This window comes from Somniosus microcephalus, chromosome 12 (genome assembly GCF_052327205.1).
Source record: "Somniosus microcephalus isolate GS21.2 chromosome 12, FLI_Smic_1.0, whole genome shotgun sequence".
Classification (NCBI taxonomy): domain Eukaryota; kingdom Metazoa; phylum Chordata; class Chondrichthyes; order Squaliformes; family Somniosidae; genus Somniosus; species Somniosus microcephalus.
The window spans coordinates 171,240,448-171,252,152 of NC_140998.1; positions in this window are offsets into that span (position 1 = coordinate 171,240,448).

Genomic DNA, 11,705 nt, shown 5'->3' on the forward strand with positions numbered 1-11,705 from the left:
TGAGAGTGACACAGAGAGATAGAGGAGTGGAACAGGTGAGGGTGACACAGGGAGATAGAGGAGTGGAACATGTGAGAGTGACACAGGGAGATAGAGTGGTGGAACAGGTGAGGGTGACACAGAGAGATAGAGGAGTGGAACAGGTGAGAGTGACACAGGGAGATAGAGGAGTGCAGCAGGTGAGAGTGACACAGAGAGATAGAGGAGTGGAACAGGTGAGAGTGACACAGGGAGATAGAGGAGTGGAACAGGTGAGAGTGACACAGAGAGATAGAGGAGTGGAACAGGTGAGGGTAACACAGAGAGATAGAGGAGTGGAGCAGGTGAGAGTGACAAAGAGAGATAGAGGAGTTAAACAGGTGAGAGTGACACAGGGAGATAGAGGAGTGGAACAGGTGAGAGTGACAGAGAGATAGCGGAGTGGAAGAGGTGAGAGTGACAGAGAGATAGAGGAGTGGAACAGGTGAGAGTGACAGAGAGATAGAGCAGTGGAACAGGTGAGAGTGACACAGAGAGATAGAGGAATGGAACAGGTGAGAGTGACATAGAGATAGAGGAGTGGAACTGGTGAGAGTGACACAGAGAGATAGAGGATTGGAACAGGTGAGAGTGACACAGGGAGAGAGAGGAGTGGAACAGGTGAGAGTGACACAGAGAGATAGAGGAGTGGAACAGGTGAGAGTGACACAGAGAGATAGAGGAGTGGAACAGGTGAGGGTGACACAGAGAGATAGAGGAGTGGAACAGCTGAGAGTGACACAAAGAGATAGAGGAGTGGAACAGGTGAGAGTGACAGAGAGATAGAGGAGTGGAACAGTTGAGAGTGACACAAAGAGATAGAGGAGTGGAACAGGTGAGAGTGACAGAGAGATAGAGGAGTGGAACAGTTGAGAGTGACAGAGGGAGATAGAGGAGTGGAACAGGTGAGAGTGGCACAGAGAGATAGAGGAGTGGAACAGGTGAGAGTGACAGCGAGAGATAGAGGAGTGGAACAGGTGAGAGTGGCACTGAGAAATAGAGGAGTGGAACAGTTGAGAGTGATACAGAGAGATAGAGGAGTGGAACAGGTGAGAGGGACACAGGGAGATAGAGGAGTGGAACAGGTGAGAGTGACACAGAGAGATAGAGGAGTGGAACAGGTGAGGGTGACACAGAGATAGAGGAGTGGAACAGGTGAGAGTGGCACAGAGAGATAGAGGAGTGGAACAAGTGAGAGTGACACAGAGAGATAGAGGAGTGGAACAGGTGAGAGTGACACATCGAGATAGAGGAGTGGAACAGGTGAGAGTGACACAGGGAGATGGAGGAGTGGAACAGGTGAGAGTGACAGAGAGAGAGAGGAGTGGAACAGTTGAGAGTGACAGAGGGAGATAGAGGAGTGGAACAGGTGAGAGCGGCACAGAGAGAAGGAGGAGTGGAACAGGTGAGAGTGACACCGAGAGATAGAGGAGTGGAACAGGTGAGAGTGGCACTGAGAAATAGAGGAGTGGAACAGGTGAGAGTGACACAGAGAGATAGAGGAGTGGAACAGGTGAGAGTGACACAGAGAGATAGAGGAGTGGAACAGTTGAGAGTGACACAGGGAGATAGAGGAGTGGAACAGGTGAGAGTGACACAGAGAGATAGAGGAGTGGAACAGGTGAGAGTGACACAGAGAGATAGAGGAGTGGAACAGTTGAGAGTGACACAGGGAGATAGAGGAGTGGAACAGGTGAGAGTGACACAGAGAGATAGAGGAGTGGAGCAGGTGAGAGTGACATAGGGAGATAGAGGAGCGGAACAGGTGAGAGTGACACACGGAGCTAGAGGAGTGGAACAGGTGAGAGTGACACAGAGAGATAGAGGAGTGGAACAGGTGAGAGTGACACAGGGAGTTGGAGGAGTGGAGCAGGTGAGAGTGGCAAAGAGAGATAGAGGAGTGGAACAGGTGAGAGTGGCACAGAGAGATAGAGGAGTGGAATAGGTGAGAGCGACACAGAGAGATAGAGGAGTGGAACAGGTGAGAGTGACACAGGGAGATAGAGTAGTGGAACAGGTGAGGGTGACACAGAGAGATAGAGGAGTGGAACAGGTGAGAGTGACACAGAGAGATAGAGGAGTGGAGCAGGTGAGAGTGACACAGAGAGATAGAGGAGTTAAACAGGTGAGAGTGACACAGGGAGATAGAGGAGTGCAGCAGGTGAGAGTGACACAGAGAGATATAGGAGTGGAACAGGTGAGAGTAACACAGGGAGATAGAGGAGTGGAACAGGTGAGAGTGACACAGAGAGATAGAGGAGTGTAGCAGGTGAGAGCGACACAGAGAGATAGAGGAGTTAAACAGGTGAGAGTGACACAGCGAGATAGAGGAGTGGAACAGGTGAGAGAGACAGAGAGATAGCGGAGTGGAACAGGTGAGAGTGACAGAGAGATAGAGGAGTGGAACAGGTGAGAGTGACAGAGGGAGATAGAGGAGTGGAACAGGTGAGAGTGACACAGAGAGATAGAGGAGTGGAACAGGTGAGAGTGACACAGAGAGATAGAGGAGTGGAACAGGTGAGAGCGACACAGGGAGATAGAGGAGTGGAACAGGTGAGAGTGACACAGGGAGATAGAGGATTGGAACAGGTGAGAGTGACACAGGGAGATAGAGGAGTGGAACAGGTGAGAGTGACACAGAGAGATAGAGGAGTGGAACAGGTGAGATTGACACAGGGAGATAGAGGAGTGGAAGAGGTGAGAGTGACACAGAGAGATTGAGGAGTGGAACAGGTGAGAGTGACAGAGAGATAGAGGAGTGGAACAGGTGAGAGTGACACAGAGAGATAGAGGAGTGGAACAGGTGAGAGTGAAAAAGGGAGATGGAGGAGTGGAACAGGTGAGAGTGACACAGGGAGATAGAGGAGTGGAACAGGTGAGAGTGACACAGAGAGATAGAGGAATGGAACAGGTGAGAGTGACACAGAGAGATAGAGGAGTGGAGCAGGTGAGAGTGACACAGGGAGATAGAGGAGTGGGACAGGTGAGAGTGACACAGAGAGATGGAGGATTGGAACAGGTGAGAGTGACAGAGAGATAGAGGAGTGGACCAGGTGAGAGTGACACAGAGAGATAGAGGAGTGGAACAGGTGAGAGTGAGACAGGGAGATAGAGGAGTGGAACAGGTGAAAGTGACACAGGGAGATAGAGGAGTGGAACAGGTGAGCGGGACACAGGGAGATAGAGGAGTGGAACAGGTGAGAGTGACACAGGGAGATAGAGGAGTGGAACAGGTGAGAGTGACAGAGAGATACAGGAGTGGAACAGGTGAGAGTGACACAAGGAGATACAGGAGTGGAACAGGTGAGAGTGACACAGGGAGATAGAGGAGTGGAACAGGTGAGAGTGACACACAGACATAGAGCAGTGGAGCAGGTGAGAGTGAAACAGGGAGATAGAGGATTGGAGCAGGTGAGAGTGACACAGAGAGATAGAGGCGTGGAACAGGTGAGAGTGACACAGAGAGATAGAGCAGTGGAGCAGGTGAGAATGACACAGGGAGATAGAGGAGTGGAGCAGGCGAGAGTGACACAGAAAGAGATAGAGGCGTGGAACAGGTGAGAGTGACACAGGTAGATAGAGGAGTGGAACAGGTGAGAGTGACACAGGGAGATAGAGGAGTGGAACAGGTGAGAGCGACACAGAGAGATAGAGGAGTGGAACAGGTGAGAGTGACACAGGGAGATAGAGGAGTGGTACAGGTGAGAGTGACACAGGGAGGCAGAGGAGTGGAAAAGGTGACAGTGACAGAGAGATAGAGGAGTGGAACAGGTGAGAGTGACAGAGAGATAGAGGAGTGGAACAGGTGAGAGTGAAAAAGGGAGATGGAGGAGTGGAGCAGGTGAGAGTGACACAGGGAGATAGAGGAGTGGAACAGTTGAGAGTGACACAGAGAGATAGAGGAGTGGAACAGGTGACGGTGACACAGAGAGATAGAGGAGTGGAGCAGGTGAGAGTGTCACAGAGAGATAGAGGAGTGGAACAGGTGAGATTGACACAAAGAGATAGAGGAGTGGAACAGTTGAGAGTGACAGAGGGAGGTAGAGGAGTGGAACAGGTGAGAGTGGCACAGAGAGATATAGGAGTGGAACAGGTGAGAGTGACACCGAGAGATAGAGGAGTGGAACAGGTGAGAGTGGCACTGAGAAATAGAGGAGTGGAACAGGTGAGAGTGACACAGAGAGATAGAGGAGTGGAACAGGTGAGAGTGACACAGAGAGATAGAGAAGTGGAACAGGTGAGGGTGAAACAGGGAGATAGAGGAGTGGAACAGGTGAGAGTGACACAGGGAGATAGAGTGGTGGAACAGGTGAGGGTGACACAGAGAGATTGACAAGTGGAACAGGTGAGAGTGACACAGGGAGATAGAGGAGTGCAGCAGGTGAGAGTGACACAGAGAGATAGAGGAGTGGAACAGGTGAGAGTGACACAGGGAGATAGAGGAGTGGAACAGGTGAGAGTGACACAGAGAGATAGAGGAGTGGAACAGGTGAGGGTGACACACAGAGATAGAGGAGTGGAGCAGGTGAGAGTGACACAGAGAGATAGAGGAGTTAAGCAGGTGAGAGTGACACAGGGAGATAGAGGAGTGGAACAGCTGAGAGTGACAGAGAGATAGCGGAGTGGAAGAGGTGAGAGTGACAGAGAGATAGAGCAGTGGAACAGGTGAGAGTGACACAGAGAGATAGAGGAATGGAACAGGTGAGAGTGACATAGAGATAGAGCAGTGGAGCAGGTGAGAGTGACACAGGGAGAGAGAGGAGTGGAACAGGTGAGAGTGACACAGGGAGATAGAGGACTGGAACAGGTGTGAGTGACACAGAGAGATAGAGGAGTGGAACTGGTGAGAGTGACACAGAGAGATAGAGGATTGGAACAGGTGAGAGTGACACAGGGAGAGAGAGGAGTGGAACAGGTGAGAGTGACACAGAGAGATAGAGGAGTGGAACAGGTGAGAGTGACACAGAGAGATAGAGGAGTGGAACAGGTCAGAGTGGCACAGAGAGATAGAGGAGTGGAACAGGTGAGGGTGACACAGGGAGATAGAGGCGTGGAACAGGTGAGAGTGGCACAGAGAGATAGAGGAGTGGAACAGCTGAGAGTGACACAAAGAGATAGAGGAGTGGAACAGGTGAGAGTGACAGAGGGAGATAGAGGAGTGGAACAGGTGAGAGTGGCACAGAGAGAAGGAGGAGTGGAACAGGTGAGAGTGACACCGAGAGATAGAGGAGTGGAACAGGTGAGAGTGGCACTGAGAAATAGAGGAGTGGAACAGGTGAGAGTGACACAGAGAGATAGAGGAGTGGAACAGGTGAGGGTGACACAGGGAGGCAGAGGAGTGGAACAGGTGAGAGTGACACAGGGAGATAGAGTAGTGGAACAGGTGAGGGTGACACAGAGAGATAGAGGAGTGGAACAGGTGAGAGTGACCTAGGGAGATAGAGGAGTGCAGCAGGTGAGAGTGACACAGAGAGATAGAGGAGTGGAACAGGTGAGAGTGACACAGGGAGATAGAGGAGTGGAACAGGTGAGAGTGACACAGAGGGATAGAGGAGTGGAACAGGTGAGAGTGACACAGAGATAGAGGAGTGGAACAGGTGAGAGTGGCACAGAGAGATAGAGGAGTGGAACAGGTGAGAGTGACACAGAGAGATAGAGGAGTGGAACAGGTGAGAGTGACACATCGAGATAGAGGAGTGGTACAGTTGAGGGTAACACAGAGAGATAGAGGAGTGGAGCAGGTGAGAGTGACACAGAGAGATAGAGGAGTTAAACAGGTGAGAGTGACACAGGGAGATAGAGGAGTGGAACAGGTGAGAGTGACAGAGAGATAGCGGAGTGGAAGAGGTGAGAGTGACAGAGAGATAGAGCAGTGGAACAGGTGAGAGTGACACAGAGAGATAGAGGAATGGAACAGGTGAGAGTGACATAGAGATAGAGCAGTGGAGCAGGTGAGAGTGACACAGGGAGAGAGAGGAGTGGAACAGGTGAGAGTGACACAGGGAGATAGAGGACTGGAAGAGGTGTGAGTGACACAGAGAAATAGAGGAGTGGAACTGGTGAGAGTGACACAGAGAGATAGAGGATTGGAACAGGTGAGAGTGACACAGGGAGAGAGAGGAGTGGAACAGGTGAGAGTGACACAGAGAGATAGAGGAGTGGAACAGGTGAGAGTGACACAGAGAGATAGAGGAGTGGAACAGGTCAGAGTGGCACAGAGAGATAGAGGAGTGGAACAGGTGAGGGTGACACAGAGAGATAGAGGAGTGGAACAGCTGAGAGTGACACAAAGAGATAGAGGAGTGGAACAGGTGAGAGTGACAGAGAGATAGAGGAGTGGAACAGTTGAGAGTGACACAAAGAGATAGAGGAGTGGAACAGGTGAGAGTGACAGAGAGATAGAGGAGTGGAACAGTTGAGAGTGACAGAGGGAGATAGAGGAGTGGAACAGGTGAGAGTGGCACAGAGAGATAGAGGAGTGGAACAGGTGAGAGTGACACCGAGAGATAGAGGAGTGGAACAGGTGAGAGTGGCACTGAGAAATAGAGGAGTGGAACAGTTGAGAGTGACACAGAGAGATAGAGGAGTGGAACAGGTGAGAGTGACACAGAGAGATAGAGGAGTGGAACAGGTGAGGGTGACACAGGGAGATAGAGGAGTGGAACATGTGAGAGTGACACAGGGAGATAGAGTGGTGGAACAGGTGAGGGTGACACAGAGAGATAGAGGAGTGGAACAGGTGAGAGTGACACAGGGAGATAGAGGAGTGCAGCAGGTGAGAGTGACACAGAGAGATAGAGGAGTGGAACAGGTGAGAGTGACACAGAGAGATAGAGGAGTGGAACAGGTGAGGGTAACACAGAGAGATAGAGGAGTGGAGCAGGTGAGAGTGACACAGAGAGATAGAGGAGTTAAACAGGTGAGAGTGACACAGGGAGATAGAGGAGTGGAACAGGTGAGAGTGACAGAGAGATAGCGGAGTGGAAGAGGTGAGAGTGACAGAGAGATAGTGGAGTGGAACAGGTGAGAGTGACAGAGAGATAGAGCAGTGGAACAGGTGAGAGTGACACAGAGAGATAGAGGAATGGAACAGGTGAGAGAGACATAGAGATAGAGGAGTGGAACTGGTGAGAGTGACACAGAGAGATAGAGGATTGGAACAGGTGAGAGTGACACAGGGAGAGAGAGGAGTGGAACAGGTGAGAGTGACACAGAGAGATAGAGGAGTGGAACAGGTGAGAGTGACACAGAGAGATAGAGGAGTGGAACAGGTCAGAGTGGCACAGAGAGATAGAGGAGTGGAACAGGTGAGGGTGACACAGGGAGATAGAGGCGTGGAACAGGTGAGAGTGGCACAGAGAGATAGAGGAGTGGAACAGCTGAGAGTGACACAAAGAGATAGAGGAGTGGAACAGGTGAGAGTGACAGAGGGAGATAGAGGAGTGGAACAGGTGAGAGTGGCACAGAGAGAAGGAGGAGTGGAACAGGTGAGAGTGACACCGAGAGATAGAGGAGTGGAACAGGTGAGAGTGGCACTGAGAAATAGAGGAGTGGAACAGGTGAGAGTGACACAGAGAGATAGAGGAGTGGAACAGGTGAGAGTGACACAGAGAGATAGAGGAGTGGAACAGGTGAGGGTGACACAGGGAGGCAGAGGAGTGGAACAGGTGAGAGTGACACAGGGAGATAGAGTAGTGGAACAGGTGAGGGTGACACAGAGAGATAGAGGAGTGGAACAGGTGAGAGTGACCTAGGGAGATAGAGGAGTGCAGCAGGTGAGAGTGACACAGAGAGATAGAGGAGTGGAACAGGTGAGAGTGACACAGGGAGATAGAGGAGTGGAACAGGTGAGAGTGACACAGAGGGATAGAGGAGTGGAACAGGTGAGGGTGACACAGAGATAGAGGAGTGGAACAGGTGAGAGTGGCACAGAGAGATAGAGGAGTGGAACAGGTGAGAGTGACACAGAGATAGAGGAGTGGAACAGGTGAGAGTGACACATCGAGATAGAGGAGTGGAACAGTTGAGGGTAACACAGAGAGATAGAGGAGTGGAGCAGGTGAGAGTGACACAGAGAGATAGAGGAGTTAAACAGGTGAGAGTGACACAGGGAGATAGAGGAGTGGAACAGGTGAGAGTGACAGAGAGATAGCGGAGTGGAAGAGGTGAGAGTGACAGAGAGATAGAGCAGTGGAACAGGTGAGAGTGACACAGAGAGATAGAGGAATGGAACAGGTGAGAGTGACATAGAGATAGAGCAGTGGAGCAGGTGAGAGTGACACAGGGAGAGAGAGGAGTGGAACAGGTGAGAGTGACACAGGGAGATAGAGGACTGGAAGAGGTGTGAGTGACACAGAGAAATAGAGGAGTGGAACTGGTGAGAGTGACACAGAGAGATAGAGGATTGGAACAGGTGAGAGTGACACAGGGAGAGAGAGGAGTGGAACAGGTGAGAGTGACACAGAGAGATAGAGGAGTGGAACAGGTGAGAGTGACACAGAGAGATAGAGGAGTGGAACAGGTCAGAGTGGCACAGAGAGATAGAGGAGTGGAACAGGTGAGGGTGACACAGAGAGATAGAGGAGTGGAACAGCTGAGAGTGACACAAAGAGATAGAGGAGTGGAACAGGTGAGAGTGACAGAGAGATAGAGGAGTGGAACAGTTGAGAGTGACACAAAGAGATAGAGGAGTGGAACAGGTGAGAGTGACAGAGAGATAGAGGAGTGGAACAGTTGAGAGTGACAGAGGGAGATAGAGGAGTGGAACAGGTGAGAGTGGCACAGAGAGATAGAGGAGTGGAACAGGTGAGAGTGACAGCGAGAGATAGAGGAGTGGAACAGGTGAGAGTGGCACTGAGAAATAGAGGAGTGGAACAGTTGAGAGTGACACAGAGAGATAGAGGAGTGGAACAGGTGAGAGTGACACAGAGAGATAGAGGAGTGGAACAGGTGAGGGTGACACAGGGAGATAGAGGAGTGGAACCGGTGAGAGTGACACAGGGAGATAGAGGAGTGCAGCTGGTGAGAGTGACACAGAGAGATAGAGGAGTGGAACAGGTGAGAGGGACACAGGGAGATAGAGGAGTGGAACAGGTGAGAGTGACACAGAGAGATAGAGGAGTGGAACAGGTGAGGGTGACACAGAGATAGAGGAGTGGAACAGGTGAGAGTGGCACAGAGAGATAGAGGAGTGGAACAGGTGAGAGTGACACAGAGAGATAGAGGAGTGGAACAGGTGAGAGTGACACATCGAGATAGAGGAGTGGAACAGGTGAGAGTGACACAGGGAGATGGAGGAGTGGAACAGGTGAGAGTGACAGAGAGAGAGAGGAGTGGAACAGTTGAGAGTGACAGAGGGAGATAGAGGAGTGGAACAGGTGAGAGCGGCACAGAGAGAAGGAGGAGTGGAACAGGTGAGAGTGACACCGAGAGATAGAGGAGTGGAACAGGTGAGAGTGGCACTGAGAAATAGAGGAGTGGAACAGGTGAGAGTGACACAGAGAGATAGAGGAGTGGAACAGGTGAGAGTGACACAGAGAGATAGAGGAGTGGAACAGTTGAGAGTGACACAGGGAGATAGAGGAGTGGAACAGGTGAGAGTGACACAGAGAGATAGAGGAGTGGAACAGGTGAGAGTGACACAGAGAGATAGAGGAGTGGAACAGTTGAGAGTGACACAGGGAGATAGAGGAGTGGAACAGGTGAGAGTGACACAGAGAGATAGAGGAGTGGAGCAGGTGAGAGTGACATAGGGAGGTAGAGGATGGAACAGGTGAGAGTGACACAGAGAGATAGAGGAGTGGAACAGGTGAGAGTGGCACAGAGAGATAGAGGAGTGGAATAGGTGAGAGCGACACAGAGAGATAGAGGAGTGGAACAGGTGAGAGTGACACAGGGAGATAGAGTAGTGGAACAGGTGAGGGTGACACAGAGAGATAGAGGAGTGGAACAGGTGAGAGTGACACAGAGAGATAGAGGAGTGGAGCAGGTGAGAGTGACACAGAGAGATAGAGGAGTTAAACAGGTGAGAGTGACACAGGGAGATAGAGGAGTGCAGCAGGTGAGAGTGACACAGAGAGATATAGGAGTGGAACAGGTGAGAGTAACACAGGGAGATAGAGGAGTGGAACAGGTGAGAGTGACACAGAGAGATAGAGGAGTGTAGCAGGTGAGAGCGACACAGAGAGATAGAGGAGTTAAACAGGTGAGAGTGACACAGGGAGATAGAGGAGTGGAACAGGTGAGAGAGACAGAGAGATAGCGGAGTGGAACAGGTGAGAGTGACAGAGAGATAGAGGAGTGGAACAGGTGAGAGTGACAGAGGGAGATAGAGGAGTGGAACAGGTGAGAGTGACACAGAGAGATAGAGGAGTGGAACAGGTGAGAGTGACACAGAGAGATTGAGGAGTGGAACAGGTGAGAGTGACAGAGAGATAGAGGAGTGGAACAGGTGAGAGTGACACAGAGAGATAGAGGAGTGGAACAGGTGAGAGTGAAAAAGGGAGATGGAGGAGTGGAACAGGTGAGAGTGAAAAAGGGAGATGGAGGAGTGGAACAGGTGAGAGTGACACAGGGAGATAGAGGAGTGGAACAGGTGAGCGTGACACAGAGAGACAGAGGAATGGAACAGGTGAGAGTGACACAGAGAGATAGAGGAGTGGAACAGGTGAGAATGACACAGGGAGATAGAGGATTGGAACAGGTGAGAGTGACACAGGGAGATAGAGGAGTGGAACAGGTGAGAGTGACACAGAGAGATAGAGGAGTGGAACAGGTGAGAGTGACACAGGGAGATAGAGGATTGGAACAGGTGAGAGTGACACAGGGAGATAGAGGAGTGGAACAGGTGAGAGTGACACAGAGAGATAGAGGAGTGGAACAGGTGAGATTGACACAGGGAGATAGAGGAGTGGAAGAGGTGAGAGTGACACACAGAGATTGAGGAGTGGAACAGGTGAGAGTGACAGAGAGATAGAGGAGTGGAACAGGTGAGAGTGACACAGAGAGATAGAGGAGTGGAACAGGTGAGAGTGACACAGGGAGATAGAGGATTGGAACAGGTGAGAGTGACACAGGGAGATAGAGGAGTGGAACAGGTGAGAGTGACACAGAGAGATAGAGGAGTGGAACAGGTGAGATTGACACAGGGAGATAGAGGAGTGGAAGAGGTGAGAGTGACACAGAGAGATTGAGGAGTGGAACAGGTGAGAGTGACAGAGAGATAGAGGAGTGGAACAGGTGAGAGTGACACAGAGAGATAGAGGAGTGGAACAGGTGAGAGTGAAAAAGGGAGATGGAGGAGTGGAACAGGTGATAGTGACACAGGGAGATAGAGGAGTGGAACAGGTGAGCGTGACACAGAGAGATAGAGGAATGGAACAGGTGAGAGTGACACAGAGAGATGGAGGATTGGAACAGGTGAGAGTGACAGAGAGATAGAGGAGTGGACCAGGTGAGAGTGACACGGAGAGATAGAGGAGTGGAACAGGTGAGAGTGAGACAGGGAGATAGAGGAGTGGAACAGGTGAAAGTGACACAGGGAGATAGAGGAGTGGAACAGGTGAGCGGGACACAGGGAGATAGAGGAGTGGAACAGGTGAGAGTGACACAGGGAGATAGAGGAGTGGAACAGGTGAGAGTGACAGAGAGATACAGGAGTGGAACAGGTGAGAGTGACACAAGGAGAT